Source organism: Spodoptera frugiperda, chromosome 26 (assembly GCF_023101765.2).
Source record: "Spodoptera frugiperda isolate SF20-4 chromosome 26, AGI-APGP_CSIRO_Sfru_2.0, whole genome shotgun sequence".
NCBI lineage: Eukaryota > Metazoa > Arthropoda > Insecta > Lepidoptera > Noctuidae > Spodoptera > Spodoptera frugiperda.
In genome coordinates, this window is record NC_064237.1 from 2143170 (window position 1) to 2162497 (window position 19328).

Here is a 19328-nt window from a genome sequence, read left to right on the forward strand (position 1 = left end):
TTGAACCGTAAGTATTAAAGTTACATCGACCTTAGACAGGCGAGTTCAAACAACATTGTTTGCATTGAAACATTGAAGATTAGACACATTCATTTATCATATGTTTATGACGACTAACATAAGCTCATTATTAGCTTACACAGTAAGCCATTTACCGGTTTCTTTCAAAGAACAAACATGTTTAGAATAAGTTAATCAGTGGCGGCTACTTAAAAGATTGTTTGATGACACAGACATACACAGTTACATACAATAGACGAGTGTCTAGAGACAAGTGTCTATTGTATGTGACGATAATATTTATTACTAGCTTCTGCTAGCGGTTTCACTCGTGTTTCCGTGGAATAAAAGGAGCCTATGTGTAATTCTAGACTATAATCTATCACTATCCTTATTCCAAATTTCATTCCGATCCCTTTGGTAGTTTTTGTGTGAAAGAATAACAAAACAAACATCCATAGTCACAAAGTTTCATAGTTACGATATTGGTAGGATTTCCTGTTATTTCTAAAAGAATGCAGAAGTAGTCACATAAAAGCAAAATTAAACGCATTAATTATAATCACCAGATCAAAGTTGCCGAAAATTAAAAATAAACTAACAATTCAAATAATTTATTTAAAGATTGCAGTAACGTATCGTACAAAACGCATCATAATTAAAAGGTCCCTTCAAAAAAACTAAAAGAAACAAAGCACCAATTTAATGTCAACCTTTTTTAGTGTTATTTTATCGTTCTCAAAACTAAATCCGGTTGAAATAAAAACTTTAACGATTTTGTTCAGGTCATAAAACGTATTGTATCGTCCTACGCAAATCGTAAAAATCATTATCTAGATCTTAACAACGAGATTAATAGGTTACACTCGGAACAGAAACTATATTTTTTAATACGAAGTTCCTTGAGCAGCAAAAATCACAATAAAATATTCCCGTAATATTTTCAAATTTACATTTTTATGGACCCAAAGCCCGCCCATTCTTCTCTTGATTATTTTTAAATCGAACGTCTATCCGGCTCGGAGGACCTAGCTCTAATAAATAAAAAAGAATGAAGACATTCGACCTCCATTATATTTACGATCGTGATTTATAAGCAATAAGAGAAAATATCCTTCAGGAATATCCGTCGAGTATTCGAATATTTTTACGTAACACTCCAATTTTATATGCAGAAGAATTCTCCCCTCGGAATCCGTAATAAGTCATTCCAAGTTAAATGATCATATCTCTATGGAAATTGAAGAAAAACAATTGTAAAAAGGCAAAAAAATATTAAGAAAATATGGAGGCTACGTGATGAAGGTTCATCAAAGTTTAGCAGACATAAAAAAATAAATCAGTCTCCTTGGGGCGACAGAGTAGCGCATGCAAGATATTTCCGCCGTCAAATTCGATTTACAATAATACCGTTACCCGACTTTCTATCAAAGTCTGGATACAGTCACGTTCTGTGAAATACGAGCTGACTCACCGAAGGCGGACAATTGAGTACGGCGCCAAAGAACTCAATTATACGAAAAAAGTTCTCATTGTTGTACCATAAATGCATTTTTTCTTTTGCTGCAGTTCTTTTTTTTTATTTGCACAATGCCACCGCTGTCATTATAAACTAATATCTATGGAACGGCGCACGCCGACAGTTTGAATTTCGAAATAGCACGAGAGAATATTTCTAGTCTGTGTTTTATTGGAATATTACGGCGGGTGAAGTATGGCTCGGACTATCAACTATTTTCTAACGTTCTCCAACACAGTGAGAATTTTATTTTAAATGTTTTAGAAATATTTTCAAACAAAATGAACAAGAGTAAAATTCATCAATTAATTGAGTCAAATATAGACAGTGATCTTGAACAATTCGTCTCACGTACGCCAAATCATTGTATATCGACAGACGAAAAATAAAACAATTGAATGGAACTCCATAAAGGAACAATTGAACTTTAAAACAAATAAAAAGTATACCAAGACGAAATAACAAAACAATTATAGGACCCAAGTTATATGCGACATTATGAACCCAGGTAAGGTATCATTGGAAGCAATTTGCATTCAAAAGTTATTCGCGAACACTTGATAAAATATTAATTGATTGAAAAAAGAACTTTAATGTTATTGAAATAAAGATTAGAAGCAAATATCGTCAAATACAACTCGAGTTATTCTTCTTTTTTTTTTGTACAACTGGTCACATAAATACGCACAATGGAACCTTTTCAAAAGAACCTTTAATGACAACCCTAAAGTGTGGAAGCCAAGAAAACAAAGGCGAAAAAAATAAAAGCCGTAACCTTTTGTTAAACAATAAATGTTCTTAATACCTCAATAATGACGTCATAAGCTTAATTAATTTGGAAACAATAAAAACCCAACCATCTTTAAATACATCGAGAGCCATAAATCTTATAATGTCAAGACTAAAAACTGGGTCCTGTGAGTCACGGAGTGAATCATGAGTACAAAGAAATGCATACAACCTTTTTTCTAGAACCTGTTTTTATTTTTTTGTAAGAGGACTGCAAAATATCTTGTCATCGATACGATGGATATCGGTTACATTACTCAATTTGCAGGACGCACCATTTGCAGAGTTCGAAAATATTGTTTCATCTACGACCAGTAACCTCATAATATATCTAATTGAAGGCTATCAACGTAACTACCCTAAAATAGTCACAACTATTCAGCCCTACCCTTCATGATTCATATTAAAACTAAATAAAAAAAAAACACAACATCATACTCCGTCTGTATAGTTATAATGAAAAGAAAAATCCAACTAAATTTTAAGCACCGCAGTCGTATATTCATGTAACCCTACGACATCCGAGGGTCGGTCGAATGGGCCTTTGTCCCCGCTAGCCCTTTGCAAGCCTCGCCTAATGAACCACTAGAGATAACAAATTCGCAGCCACACGAACAAACTGAATGACGCTAGCCGAAACATCAACGCTTCAATCGTCAAAATTTACTGCATACATTACTGAGTTGAAATATACAGATAACGACTAACGAGGGAAAGTGAAATAGGATTTTATTACGCCTTATTTATGTAGAACATAGTTAAATATATATACATACACGTAATCATCGATATACATGCGTAAACTATGCAGTTTAATTCTATTTTCATACATTTTCCTGAACAAAACTAGACTAGTTACCTTATTTCATACTGTCACTTACTTTATTATAGACAGATAAATATAGAAACATTATTATAATTTATCAATACATTGTGCGATTCTAAACTAAATTCAAGAGTCACTTTCAAATACTAAAATATTTTAAACCAGTTTAAAGAGCTTACAAAAATATAGAGCGTTCAATGAGATCACTATAATTATATAAACTTTCAACCATAAAGTCTCTCAATTGCCAATACATTTCACTATCAAACGTAGTTAATTGGTCGGAGCACCATTTTAAATAGCACGTAAACGCAATCCCCTGTACAGAGTCGTTTTAAACTTTAAAGAGTTAATATCAGTAATGGCCGGCGAGTCGTGATTGAAAATGTACACTCGTAAAATGCACCGAGTCGATTAATGTAAGGTTATATACTGTTAAATCTATACATTTATAAGAACGTCTTTTAATGGTGGATATAATTTTATAAAACGTGTCTATTCTACATCACGAGCAGGGGTTTATAATAAGAAGAATGAATAAATTTCAATTTTGGCTGATCGGTCGCTGTGGACACATTTCAGAGTAAAAAAGACGCGACTTTTAGTAATGCAGGAGACCAGTTAGAAGAAATGTAGAAAATATAATAAACTCTTACTAAATAATTCATACACAAATCAAAAAACTAAGCTCTCGTGTAAACAATTCCAAAGCTTAGAATAGAATAATTATTGATGTTGGTCTAAAAGCTCTTTCCACAACCAGTAACGGGTTAAACCACGGCACATTACAGACCGGTACTTATAACACCAACAAAAGAATGCGAGGTTAATAAAATTTGACCGGCATGTGAAGTTTAAACTGGATTATTGATTCAATAAGCTGCTGAAAGCAAGCCACACATTTTTATTTTTTATATTCGAAAGCTTCAATTTTATAGAAGCCATTCTGTATATTGGATTATGGCTATAATTGGACTGTACATACGGGATTATTTTGCGTTGTACAGTTGCAGAAATAAATCAATATGACCTATATGATATGAAACACGGATAATAACTATTTATGATCACTTTTAACGATTTTCCCCGAGCTAGGCTAAAGCTATCAAATGTGAATACAAAACCATAATGGCTATTTACCATATAATATCGAACGTAGGTATAATAAAGACCTTTAAGACTGGCCGTCCATTAAATCCCTCATATCCATTTGATATTAAAAGTTCTCTTCGATACAATAATTATTGCTGTCATGAAAGCGTTTACCTATAAGCAAATCACATTCCCCCATCATTTAATAGATTTGCAACCTTAACATTTTGAAATATAGTTCAAAATCTATTACAAATTTTTCTTATGCTACCTTCTACTATAGGTACTACGTAACGTACGTGAGTAAGACGTACGATTGGTTTATCTGATGTAACTGTTGTATTGTAGTGTAATTCAGTGTTTACTATATACATGTCTACGCTTACCAGTAGTAAGGCTAGTCACTACACTAAGTAGACATAATTGTCTAGTCTACTAATGTCAGTAATGTTGACATTGTACTCGGAATTCCTCAACTTGTTTGCAGATAAATACTACCATGTGGCTGGCGCCGTACACAGTAAACAAAGGGTGTTTCCCCACAAATATGTTTATTTTACCATCGTAATTTACATGATTGGCGAGAAAATATGTTTACCCTTAATACGTAAGAACTCACGTTTGTAGAATATTAAGTAAGAACACGAATATTTTAACGACACCATTCGAATAACCAGATAGAAATAAATACTATTTATCTTCCACTTCAATACAATAATCAAACAATCAGATTTTAAGTATATCACCGTAAAAAATAACATTAACAATATTTATGTCTACCCGGCTGAGTTCAAATGAGTTTGGCTGAGACCTGTGTGAACTTGGCACCCGACTTTGGAAATATTGGTATTTTCAATGGCTTTTCGAAAGATTTCGATTAGTAGTGGATAGTAGTGAAGCTATTTTCGTTAGTAGTATTACCGAAAAATTAGAAAAAAATAGTAAAAAAATGTCATCCCCCGAAATTAAAAAAATATGTTTTTTCCGGCTGTTTCTCATAAAGAAGTTAGTAGTGGATTGTAGTGCAATTTTATTCGTTAAAAAATATTTAAAAATTCGTTTCGGAGTATTTTTTTAAAACGATTTTTATTACCTAAATACTGTTTCAAGGCATATACGATTACTACAAACGTTAAAATTTACTAAAAAGGGTTCGTAGAGGTTAGTAGTAAAAGAATTTTCGATAGTAGTAAAGATACATGTTGACTAGAAGCACTTGAGATGAGTCAAACTTATTTTGGACCGATATTTGCAGGATAAAATCTGTTTGAAGATAAATACGACTACTACAAACGTTGGAATTGATTAAAAAGGGTTCGTAGAGGTTAGTAGAGGTTTGTAGTGAAAGAATTTTCGATAGTAGTAAAGATACATGTTGACTAGAAGCACTTGAGATGAGTCAAACTCGTTTCGGAGCGATATTTGCAGGATAAAATCTGTTGGAAGATAAATTCGACTACTACAAACGTTGGAATTGATTAAAAAGGGTTCGTAGAGGTTAGTAGAGGTTTGTAGTGAAAAAAATTTCGATAGTAGTAAAGATACATGTTGACTAGAAGCACTTGAGATGAGTCAAACTCGTTTCGGACCGATATTTGCTGGATAAAATCTGTTTGAAGATAAATTCGACTACTACAAACGTTGGAATTGATTAAAAAGGGTTCGTAGAGGTTTGTAGTGAAAGAATTTTCGATAGTAGTAAAGATACATGTTGACTAGAAGCACTTGAGATGAGTCAAACTCGTTTCGGACCGATATTTGCTGGATAAAATCTGTTTGAAGATAAATACGACTACTACAAACGTTAGAAATGATTAAAAAGGGTTCGTAGAGGTTAGTAGTAAAAGAATTTTCGATAGTAGTAAAGATACATGTTGACTAGAAGCACTTGAGATGAGTCAAACTTCTTTTGGAGCGATATTTACGGGATAAAATCTGTTGGTTGATAAATACGACTACTACAAACATTAGAAATGATTAAAAAGGGTTCGTAGAGGTTAGTAGTGAAAGAATTTTCGATAGTAGTAAAGATACATGTTGACTAGAAGCACTTGAGATGGGTCAAACTTCTTTTGGAGCGATATTTACGGGATAAAATCTGTTGGAAGATAAATTCGACTACTACAAACGTTGAAATTGATTAAAAAGGGTTCGTAGAGGTTAGTAGTGAAAGAATTTTTGATAGTAGTAAAGATACATGTTGACTAGAAGCACTTGAGATGAGTCAAACTTCTTTCGGAGCGATCGCTCGGAAACAAAGAAGTTTGACTCACCTCAAGTGCTTCTAATCGACATGTATCGTTACTACTATCAAAAATTCTTTCACTACTAACCTCTACGAACCCTTTTTAGTAAATTTTAACGTTTGTAGTAATCGTATATGCCTTGAAACAGTATTTAGGTAATAAAAATCGTTTTAAGAAAATACTCCGAAACGAATTTTTAATTTTTTTTTTTTCTATTTTACTACAAACGAATAAAATTGCACTACAATCCACTACTAACGTTCATTTATGAGAAACAGCCGGAAAAAACATTTTTTTTTAATTTCGGGGGATGACATTTTTTTACTATTTTTTTCTAATTTTTCGGTATTACTACTAACGAAAATAGCTTCACTACTATCCACTACTAATCGAAATCTTTCGAAAAACCATTGAAAATACCAATATTTCCAAAGTCGGGTGCCAAGTTCACACAGGTTTGGCTGAGTTCAAATGAGTTTGGCTGAGTTCACGATATCGTGCGGCAGAGTTGAACGGACGTCATTCACCACACACACACACAAGGGTCTCACGAAAGAGTTCCATTAGGAGTTTCTATTAAAACACATTAACGGTTCTGACACATGTCAATGTCATAGGAGAGTACATGTGTTGATATAATTATCTATGTGCGTGTGAGGACGCGCTTTGTGAGGTAAAGTAACATAATTGATACGGGAAAAGTGGACGATAGCAGTTGACATTGGTTTTATTTAGCTGTTATGGTGCGGACAGATATAAAGCTAATGATTATTGTGTAACAACACGGCATTGGAGAACGATGTTTATTGAAATTTGTAATTTTATCTATTCTTAAACTAACGTTCGGTCTATGGTCAAAAGTAGCGTAATTACTTACGTAATAGAAATCCATTAAAAGATGAACACTCACTTTTCACCCATGACACATCAACACTAAGCACAATTTTAACACGTAGAAATTAAAAAAAAAATTAACAATTGAGGAAACCCAGCGCTCGCGTCCTGCTTGACTAATGAAACAGTCATCAATATCGATTGAAAAAATGATGCAATTGATCTTCTAAAGAATAATCGCGATTGTCAAAAAAAAGAAGAATAGAACAATCAAAACTATTGCATGGGATAAGGTCGCGCGAAAATCTATTATGCACTACTGAATTGTCCTCCAAGCATTGATTGATTCGAATTTTCAATGGAATCAATAAAAAATAATCAAACAAACCTTTCATCCATTGACATCATTCCACAGTTCAGGCTTTTTGTTGATTCGACTCCGACGTCATATAATTAATAATATATTTAAGTCTTTGACTGCCAATACAAAACTGTTGAAGACAAATCCTCCGCTAACGCCGGTCAACGGTGACCACCACGGCGTTCAATGTGTTAAGAAAATTCTTTCAAAAACGTATTGATTTTGACCGTTTGTGGACATTCTCCAATGACCTGTGTGGGTTATTTCTCGTCTACTTTCACCGTATCGAGTGTTTAACTTATCTGCAGTTTCACGTAGGCGCTTATTTATGTTTGGAAACGTGTCTGGGTGATAGCAATATGTGCTTCTAACCAGTAGATAACGATATCTAAAGGTAGTAGTTATTGGCAGTGATTTTCTTTTAGTTATTGCTTCCTTGTGGGTGGTTAGACCAATTATTTTCTAGGTTCCCTTGAGTTGTGTGACTAGGTTCACCTTGTTTATCTGGTGAACGCAAGACCACTACAGAATGTTACCAGATGAGAGTAGTAAAGAAAATATGTCTCTTTTCTTGTTGTTTTTTTAGGGCGGTCTATCAGCCAATTTCTTCTCTAGCCTTGGGCAAGGCAAGAGGGATTATCAGACTCTTACTGACTAAAAATCACCCTGTTCCTACTGCTTTTCGAGCCGAAGCCCCAGTAACCCGCTAGGTAGTCCGCAGTTGCGGAAAGAAAAGATGCCTAAGGCCTATAAATTGAAAGATATTAGTATCAATTATACTATCGAGAAGTTACAAAGCTTTGTAAATAAAGCACTGGGTATCCCTTTGTAGGTAATAAAAGGCTCGTCCTCGATATGTTAAACATTAAAAGTTTATTAACTGGTTGTTTTTTATTGCACTGAGCGTTGTACAAGTTTATTGGGCCACATACACATGTAACCAGAATGAGAGTATAATTGCTGTCGTAAAATGCCTTTAAATACAAATATCTACGTACATACGTACTGCAAGATTTCTCTTGCTAAATATAGTATTTGAATACGCAGTCAATGCAGCACCGAAGGACAGTTAATCATGGCCCATTTTCCTTTCCTAGGTCCCTGATTAAAACACCAATACTACTATTGAAGGCATTAGACATATTAATGTAACAAGTGAAACTAAATAAAAGCTTTGAACTTCCACATAAACCCTCAATTCTCGTGCACAACATCTGCAAACAAATACCTCAATCTCAAACAGACTTCTCATAGCACCCACAATCCCGTTTCACTTAGAAATGAACTATAAATAAATATAAATTAAGATTTAATCTCGTTTATCAACAAGATAGCGATCTGAGACATTATCGTTAGAACCAAACTGGTTGTCAGTTTGTAATACAACTTTGATAGCGGGTAACGTAAACTTAAACTAAGTGCTGCCATCTATTAGCATTAGATAGTTAACGTGTCTAAAGTCTGTCGGGATGAAATAAGATTATTATGTAGACATTTCCTTGTAATAATAATAAATTGTAATGACTTGCTTATCGCTTAAATAATAATAAGTAAGTAAACAATAAAAGTGATCTCTCATTTAAGTTTTTTTGTTTTTCCCACATAGTTACTTATTAAAAGAACATAAGACAAACAAACAAACACATTTTCGCATTTATTTAGTTAGTAGGCGTAATGCTATTATCATTAAGTTTCACTTTTGCACATTTGAGACTGAATTACTCTGAAACAGCTGAACTGAATTGGATGAAATTCAATACTCACACACAGTTCAAGTAACGAGAGCAAATCTGTAGGTGGAGTGCCAGTGGCTTATTTCTACATGAATATATTTGCTAATACTATCACCTACATCGGTACAGTGGGTGTGTTTACCAAATATAGACCTTATGTACACAATACACAGTACCTACGCCGGCTACAACTCCCTGTAAGTTATTCAAATATTTGTAACGTGTGGGAATCGCTACACGTAGGTAGCGTACCACCACTGAGTGTGTCAAACTTGCCACCATGAGCATTTTCTTGCTATTTCGACAATCGACAACACGTTTCAATAGTACAATAGGCTAGTTTCCTACTAGTCAAATTCAATACTTTTTTCGAAACGTCAAAAACGATATTTTCTATGAACTTTGTATGAAATACTCTATTATGACGTCATCAGATTTTTAAATAGCAGACTTATTTCTAGAAATTTAGCTAGAAAAAATCGAAAATTAAGTAGTTCATCAAATTTATGAATGAGAGTATGATTATTTTTTAATATTTTATTGTATTGAAAAGTTGTAATAATTTATTTTTGACCCAGTCGTCATCCCTATTCATAGCGAAAGTTAAATATTTCGTAGGACCCTTAAACTAACTGGGGAGAAATGGGTACTCGAATATTTCACGTGTGCTACGTGCACGTGCACCTCTGCTTACCCTCAGGGGGACATGGGACGTGCATAAAGGGTCATACAAATGAAGTTATAGGTGCGTAGTTAGTTAAACGTATAAAATACGATATGAAACTTATTCTACAAAAATAAAAATATTTCGTAACACCGCTACATTCGTAAACATGCTGAAACACTAATTAAAAACTAATCATTTAGCTGAAAAATTAATTAACTGCAATACTTATAAATAACGGAAATTATAAATAATACTTATTAGTTACACTAGATACAGAATTAAACCAAATTTCGTCACAAAAAAAAATTCAGTCTCTCTTCACAAATTACGTTGTTAATTTTACATTATTTCAAAAACCTACCAACAAGAATTTCCTAAACAACTTAACTGTAGCAGATTGTAAATGATACATTCATTCATAGATTTGTAAAAGAGCGTAGGTAGTACTATCAGGTCGCACGTGGGCTATCTATTTCCGGGCGGGTCAATGACCGCGGCCTTGCTGAGTGGCCGTCAAATATTGCACTACGACTGGGCAAGGTCGACATTGTTTACTCAGGTAGATATACACCCAAAAACATTCAGATTAGAAGAAAATTAGACTAACGTTACCTATTTAATTATGTATACTGAAAGTAGATATACTTACAAAAATAACCACATTAGAAGAAAACTTACGATACCTATTTAATTATGTATACTAAAGTGCAAAAAAAAAGATATTTTTGGTTATCTAATTTTAATTTCAATGTTTGTAAATATTTTGCCGAAAACAAACATTTTCTTTTTTCCTTATTTTACTAAGTCTTCATTACTTTATTTATGCCGACACCCATTTAATCGGCTTAGAGTCTGAATCACTGATAACAAGATTAAAAACAGCAGAAAAAATATTAAGTTACCTTTTTATTTATACCCATGTGTATAAATATAAAGGTAACTTAATGTTTTTTCTAATTTTCTAATAATTAGCGAATAATAAAAAAATAAATAAAACATAGATGCGTGTTTTACGTATGTAAACCTCATTGAGGTCAATTAATCGCATTTATCTTGATTTTTAAACACAGAACGACTTTCAGAATGGGAGAAACTGATCAATAAATATAGTTAGGACATAAACCTACAATCCAGTTATATCCAGTTAGTTAGATACTCCTAGAATTCCTAGATACTCGACTATTTACGACGTGTCAACTTAAACACTGCTATTGAGCTGCGGATTAAGATCGACCGACTGATAAACGACTGGCTAACTATTATTGTGCTATTATGACACCATAGATTTACTATAATGATAATTTTCTCAGCTATTAGATACATTAAGACGATAGGTTTGAGCACACCTCTTTTATGTAAATACTTTATGTACTTTTTCTGTGAAAGTGCAAAAATGAACCTTATTTTCAAATATGTAAATTGTAAAATCAAAAAAACATAATTATTTTATCTAAGTCATAGTATTATATCCAACTCAACTAATTGGTGTTACGTTTTGCAGGATGATGCCCATAAACGAGCACGCACTTTCTCACGATCTTACGCAACTAAGCAGTGGAAATTACACCAAAGGACATTTACAACGACTATACGCCTTTAGATAAAATACCAATTAAATTATTTAATTGCGTCTATAAATTGAAAGTTTCAAAACCTAGGCGGACCTATTTATAAACCTAACCAGGTCAAGAGCTCAAACGTGCATAACGCTTTAGTTGCACTCTCGATAAATAGCGTGAAGGTAAAAAACAGCACACATAGCCTGTATACAAGTTGCCCTTGCCATTTTATAAGGCAAAAAAAAAACAAAACACGACTTTGCTATTTAGTCTGTGACATTTTAAACGTCAGTTGCGCAAGTTCTGTCGGAGTTCGATAAGAAACTTTTGCGTTCAAAACTTTCTTGTCATTGACTAACGAATGAGGATTTTCGCTTCACTAGAGGTGCTAATCTAGCGTAAGGAAGGAACCAATAGAATGTCTCGTAATATCGATATTTAATCAGTCAACTCTTGCCAGCTAAGGGTGGTAAGACTTAATGCATCACTAACACAAGTACTAAATAGTAGAACTGCACTGCAAGTAAACAAGTCTTTAAACAGTGCTAGCGTATCACTTGTCCCAGTTCAATAGTGCAGTGAGATCTCGCCCCTGATGCATACACATGTCTGCCAGGTCGTTTAGCAAGTACATACATAAATACATGAGAATTTCCAAGTGCATCCGTTCGTGTGTGAACGAATTGCAATCAAATACGATTTCAGATCCAAATCAACTGCGATGTTCGTCGATACAGAATATTTCATAGAACTGCAATTTAAATAAATTGAATCGAGCGTATTTGATCAGTTTTCTTCCTATGTGCATGTTTTAAGGAGATTTAGTATCTCCATCAGATTCGTCGTAATCCTAACATTATATGTAAATGCTTTATTGAAATTGAGTAATTATTATACGCTCAACTACCGTTTTTTTACCCACCAAATGACGCAAATGTAAGGTGTTTTTGTCCAATCACAGCAGCTATCAAATAATGGCCAACCGATGGTACGACACTAGCTAATTCTCTATTGAACGAATAACGAGGTTCACACTAGCGCCTGGTAAGCAAGCAAAAATACAGTAGGCCCCATTGAGGGAGACCAAGCATTGGTGCACGCCGATAAACCTAATTCTTTTAAACTGCGATCCATCTGACAAGCATGAAGTTTATGGGCAAACTCTCTTATGTAGAAGAAGTGGAGGTATTGGAGGCCTATAGTCCAAAATTTTATTATCACGGGATGTAAGGTAACCTAACCAAATAAGGCCTACCTTATTTTTATTACCGCCTAGCTCGTAGGTCTAAAATGACAATGGGCTGATAATTTCAAAATCTTATATTTATTTATTAAACTTTGTAATAATGGAATCAAAATGGCTTTAAAAAAAAAATAAAAATTTTGTAAACACAAATAACTAAAGTGTCACTTTGGCCTTATTGGGAACCCTATGTCTTAATAAGGCCTCAATAAAAACTAGTAAGTATTCAACTTCTTAATTATAATAAAACTTTGTCAATGCTTATAATAAATGTAATGAGATCTTATTAATTAATTTTGGTCATTATACATCAGGCTAAACGAGTTTCTCATCATGTAATATCCAAGTAACATCTTTGAAGTCATCGGTACCCCAGCATCAGTCAAACGAATGAGAATAACTTCTTGTTCTGTAGCCAATTTAGCGACCGACCTAGCTTTCGTGTAGTCGAACCACTCTTTAGATGGTGCGTACTTCTTTGGAAGTTATATCTGGCTGCAGCAGCCTACCGGGTAAAACAGGGTGCATAAAATTCGAAGGGTGAATAGATACTATGAAGAATTTCCCGATATCCATTATCCTCTTTTCTGTATCTATTCACCCCGTTTACCCCTTTCTACTATTTTAACAGCGTTTTCCATCTTTTGCAAAATCCATTGGCGTTCTTTTTGACAGAAGCTGGCGATCCGCTTTCTATGAAATTACTGAAAAACAACTATGCCGTAATAAGGCCTACACGTTTTTTTTGTAGGCTTTATTAGGGCATGGCACATAGGTAAACAAAACAACGATTATATGAAATACACCGATATTATAGGTATTTCACTTATGTGAGGAGATGGCTAAAGGTATAATTGTCATACAGACAAAACACGGCACGTCGTATACTGATAAATATAAAAATACTAACAGTTTACGCTACTCGAATTTTATAAAAACTAAATTGCGCTCCACGTCGTGATTGTTTTCGACTGTAGGTTTCAACATAATCGCGACACGGGTTGCTTGCTGTGTTCAAATTAGTTAAGTAATGTGCATGCACACTTCTACAAACTTTGGCGACCATTTGAAATCGGGAAGAGGGAAATTTTCAAAATAGGCTTTATTGGGGCATAGGCCTTATTTGGTAAGGATACTATAGATTAGAAATCCTAAATAAGAATCTAGTTAACTATAATGTAATCAGGTATTTCTTGTTCAGTTCTAAAAGCAGATAATGTGGGTTTTTTTATTTCATACAATTACTTAGGAAGGAGACACTTCAAAAAAAAGCTTGTAAAAACATTATTACAGACTTTGGCAATTAATATTTTTGCAATGAATATCATTGATGTGGCCATGAATTTAATTTCTTCAAAATATTCTCAGACTAGCTCATGTGACGAATTAAATGACATCTAGCAAAAAAGGTTCGCGAACAAGAAATGTACACTAGGTAGATACATAGAATACATTTTGTGTTGTGTACCTATGTATATTAAACTTAATCAGGTGTTACCTGCAACATTCAGCTAAAGGATTCACGTCCAAACCCACTCAGAATTTTGATCCGTACCTGAAACGAAACAAAAAAAAAATTAAAAATCATTTTAGTTCTAGTAACTCATCTCTACTATCAATTTCTGATAAAATATTTTAGACACAATATTACCCAAATCGGTGCAGCCGTTCCGGAGTTTCAGCGAGACAAACGAGTTGCAACTAACTGATTTTTATTTAGTTAGTAAGTATAGGTCAGAGGTAGTCGGGAGAATGTAACAGAAAACAATGTACGATCGACCTTAGGGCAACGACCTCGTCAGATCAGACGGAACATGCAGTGATTGGTACAAGACTGATTAGCATGCCGTAGTTATTGTTGTATTATTCTAACTGCTTCGTATCTAGGTATAGGATAGAATTGAAAGGTAAGTATTTGATTCTGTCTTGCAATGATATTAGATTATAGTAACTATTATTATAGGAGGTAAAACTCCAACCGTGACAAGAACAATGCGTACATGTTTCTTGCTACAGAGCAAAAGTGTTTTTAATTACTAAATAAAAAAAATATTTTTATTGACACAAAAATATACAATATTATATCTGGTATTAGTAATCTCAATACGGTAAAAGTAAAACCTGTGCTATAAGTACCGACACCCTTCCATTTTCACAGGTGTTTTACACATCTGTTAAGTTCTACATCGTTTTGCAGAATTAGATAACACTAGTGGTCGCCTAGTGGTCGAAATTCGACCATATACGATTTAATTTACAATACCACTTAACATACGTTCAAGGATAATTTGTATTTAACGAATTGCTATTAGTTTTGTAAAATTCAAATTAATATATTCCGGCGCATCATGAATAACCAAACCTCCTTCAATTAGAAACCTCTTTTCATATGAGACGTGAGAATACCATCGCAATGTCTATCGATTTTGACGTTTTGTCAAATACGATCAGATACTATGCATGTGTGTGTAATGTTTTATTTATTGATTTAATGTACTTTATAAGCATTATTTTTGAAAAATATTAACGTTCCGCAATTCTCCTACACATAAACTATAAGTGTACCAAATTTTATGCTCCAACGTCCGCGCAATTTTCGTAAAAACTGTTACAAAGTTTTTGCTTCACGTATTAATATATAGATATTATTAAGCAGAAACCAATAGAATATAGCTCAAAGTACCTAATCCCTATCACTGCAATTCTAAAATCGGTGCCCGTAACTGATTATTACCAAAATTACAAATCGAATTGCAATTTTTTATCTAATGCAAAGCTGATATCATGTTCTGTAGAAGCGTCGATTAAATCATTCTCAGATAATGTTAATCGAACCCATCAATAATAATGCAGCATTATATGAGGAAAACGCAACAAAACTCACAGCAATCCATCATATCAGCTTGTATAGTGGAAATCTACATTTATACAAAGTATACAATAGTGGCTTTGTATACAAACACTACATATTTCAATACGAGCCGAGCCTAGGGACAAATGGCCCATATAATAAGTCGTTGTGAGTCTGCCGTAAGTCTCCTCCCACGCAAACCTGATCGTAGAATAATAATTCTCTGTATCTTTACATCGCAGGTGAAACAAAGCCAGTTATTTTCGATCCTACTATAGCCCCTACTCCGGAGCTGCGGACTACCTAGCAGGTTTACCGGGGCTCCGGCTCGACAAGCAGGAGTAGTAACGGGGTGGGTTTTTAGTCAGTAAGAGTCTGACACTCCCTCTCGCAGCTCCCGCCCCGGGAAAAAAAACTCTAGTCCCTATAACAACTATAGATATAGTAATATCAAGATGTTTGTTAGTATTTCAGGGCTAAACTATTGAACAGCTAGATGGATTTCGATAGAATTTGATTATACAGATAGAGCCTTAAATCAATATTGACGAGTTTACGCCGGTAACACGGATTACTTCATCGAATTGAATCATGGAAATGATATCATATATCGAATTTGAACTTTTAGAAGGTCAAGATACTCGTAAAAGTACGTATAGTAACTACTTTAATATTTAGGTATGTAGTATGTACAGTAACAAAAACGAGTTAATAATCACCGATGCTGACGTGGTTCGTTGTACACAAGTACCAAAAATAACATAACATACCTAACCAGTTTATTTTGAATACGAAGGTATTGATAACGATCTAATATTGACACGAGCTAAATTCTCAAGAACTCAAGGGTACGACAAAGCAAAGTTAGTAAGAACTTGAATGTTTAACTAGACTGCAGCAGTGTGGTCATCGATTACATATCGATTACCCACACTCGCGGCAACTGCGGTTTCCTCGACGGAATCACAAAACAACGATGTAAGAACATACATGTTTATATGTTTACGAACGACCCATTGTAGCATTGGCCATTCATTGAGACCTTTCAATTGGTACCGTTTGTTATTTTCCTGTAACTGTGGATATGGAGAAACGGTTTTCCTAATAACTCAACATTTGTTGGATACAATGGTTGCTCTTGATTAGAGCTTTATTTATGGTGGTCCTTTTCATTCAAGGCCTTCCCCAAATTAACTATTCGAGTTCAGTGGTGTGTTTTTCCTCCAATCATTAAAGACTCTTCTATCTCTACCTCAGCCACTTGAAGAATTAGCATTGTATCAGACAAAACAGTTTCACTTTTGATGACCAAACTGCAGAAAAACTTAATACAATAAATAAACCAGTAAATTAGTCAAAAAACGCTCCAGTTTCACGTCACCACATACTTTTTGCAAAACCTCATTTAATGTTCGGTTATCTGACTGGTCCCGTTATATCTTTTTAGTGTTTTTCCAACAATTGTTCAGACAATAAACGTCAACAGAGCGGAACGGAGGCGACAATCCGTGAAATCAGTTTGAGGCTTTGAGCTACCAGACTATTCACCGGTTTAAACAAGGATTAGCGCGTGCCTAGAGCTTCTGGGTAATCTTTTTTTTTTTTTTAAGGGTGGAAAATCATCCAATGACTTCTCCCGCCTTGGGCGAAAGGGAGTGTCAGACTCTTACTGACTAAAAACCACCCCGTTCCTACTCCTCTCGAGCCGGAGCCCCGGTAAACCCGCTAGGTAGTCCGCAGCTCCGGATTAGGCATCAGCCCTCTATTATGAGGCGCGCGCAGAACGCGACGCGCCGCACAGTTTTTTAAGCTGTAACAAGTCAATTTAAGAGTCCGAAATAAAATAATAAAAAGCTTAACTGTCTCGTTTCTTCATCGCAGATGCTTGAGTGCCCAGACAAAAAATAATTATTAAAAACTAGGTATATCAGAATTGTAATTATTGTATTAAAACTGCTATTAATTAGTACACTGTATTTTGTGGTGTTGACTATATAACTGACTTAAATAGAGAATAAATAAATATAACCTCTGCCAACTTATTCGAGGAACGACAGGCAAGATGCTAGGAACACTAGATTTAATCACCAACAATATTTTAGTACCTATTTCAGCACAGTTCATGAATATGGATTCCTTTCCGTTAAATCTACTGGCCGCTAGCCAGAAATTATATTACCTAACTTCCAACTAAGGGTGCTTTTCTACCAGAGATGTGCTTATGCTACGTTGCTGTGGATGCGTTTAGCTTCCACCAATCATATTCATTGGCACACATAGCTTAGCACTAGTGGAAACGGACTCAGCTAAGATAGTTATGTTTTATATGGAAAGATGCAGGCTATGGATGGTTTCCCTACTATCGATATATCGCATACTCGAGCTGCGCATCCTACTCGAACAGCTACATAGCTTAGTATCAGTGGAAACAGGCACATAGTTTCACAGCTCAGCTATTACCTTTGTAGTATGGCTACATAGCAGATCTCTGGTGTAAAAGCACCCTAAGACATAACTTTTAGCAATTAAATATTATCTTCATAAGTTAGTCAGACATTACAATAGAATAATTTATTTCATTCGTTTGTGTAGTTATAATAATATAATCTTTCACACGATAACTGCATAATAATATAATGAGAATAACTATTACAGACTTTTGTTTAAAATACTGACGAGATTGTCATAAAATACTGCAGGGATGTGCTGCAAACCTGACTACAGTAACCACTAAGGCAAACGAAATTGCACTTAATGCGTAATTTTAATAAGACTTTTTTTCCTTTCAAAACACAAAATCTTATAGGTATTCACAGTAGTAATCCTTCATTCTAAACCAACCTTTAGACCTTTATAACTTAATTAGTACCAAACCACCTCACTTAGTACATTATTCTTTTATCAACTCACAAACAAACTTTTCAATTCCAAAAAACAATTCTTTGTCTCTGAAATCTGAGTGAAAACATTTACATTCAACTTCAAATTCCATAAATTATATTCAGTCTGGTTTGAAACTTCCTCTTTGACGGGACGAGGATAATAGAAGGAAAATTCAACCTTTGGCAAAAACTCCGCGAGGCGGCGCTAGTTTCGAAAATGGGTATGCAACGGTTGTTTACAGACAACCTTTAATTAGTCGACGTTTCAATTAATTTATCAAAGCTTTACCTGTGCCTAGGTAACGAAGTTTTCAAGTTTCTTTTTTATTTCATTCCAATTTAGCCGTTGAAATTGTATATTCAATACGTTTGTTGGGTTAATTGCCGTTTGTGAAGTTTTATTCAGATTTTCATTGCACAATATTAAGAAGTCTAGAATCACATTGATCGGAATGAGATTTGACAGGTTTATATAGGAAAATCAAGCTTGAAACACAGTTATACAGGTACTTAACTTTTTCATTATATAAATAGATATAAAAAGGTACCATTTATGTATAAACTTACCACATACAAAAACTACTTTTATTGTTGTTACCTTCCCACATAACAACGCACCCAAATATTATATTTTCTAAAAACAGTAAAGTATTATGTAAATTCTTTGAACGTAACCCTAAAACTAGTCGCCACGCTAAAGTAATTGTTTACGAGTTGGCCGCGAGA

The 19328-nt window shown here is 34.2% G+C and overlaps 1 protein-coding gene across 4 annotated transcripts in view; it reads right to left on the bottom strand.

Moving 5' to 3' along the window:
- The window catches only part of LOC118264131 (protein tweety-like), a 76267-nt gene that overhangs the window by 30935 nt on the left and 26004 nt on the right, over positions 1-19328 (bottom strand). The window contains exon 2 of one of the 4 annotated variants that reach the window (XM_050704704.1): positions 14368-14424. The exons of the other annotated variants lie outside the window; for them this stretch is intronic. The gene's annotated coding sequence lies outside the window, so the exon portion shown is untranslated. The remainder of the gene's footprint in view (positions 1-14367; positions 14425-19328) is intronic. 4 annotated transcript variants of the gene reach the window in all.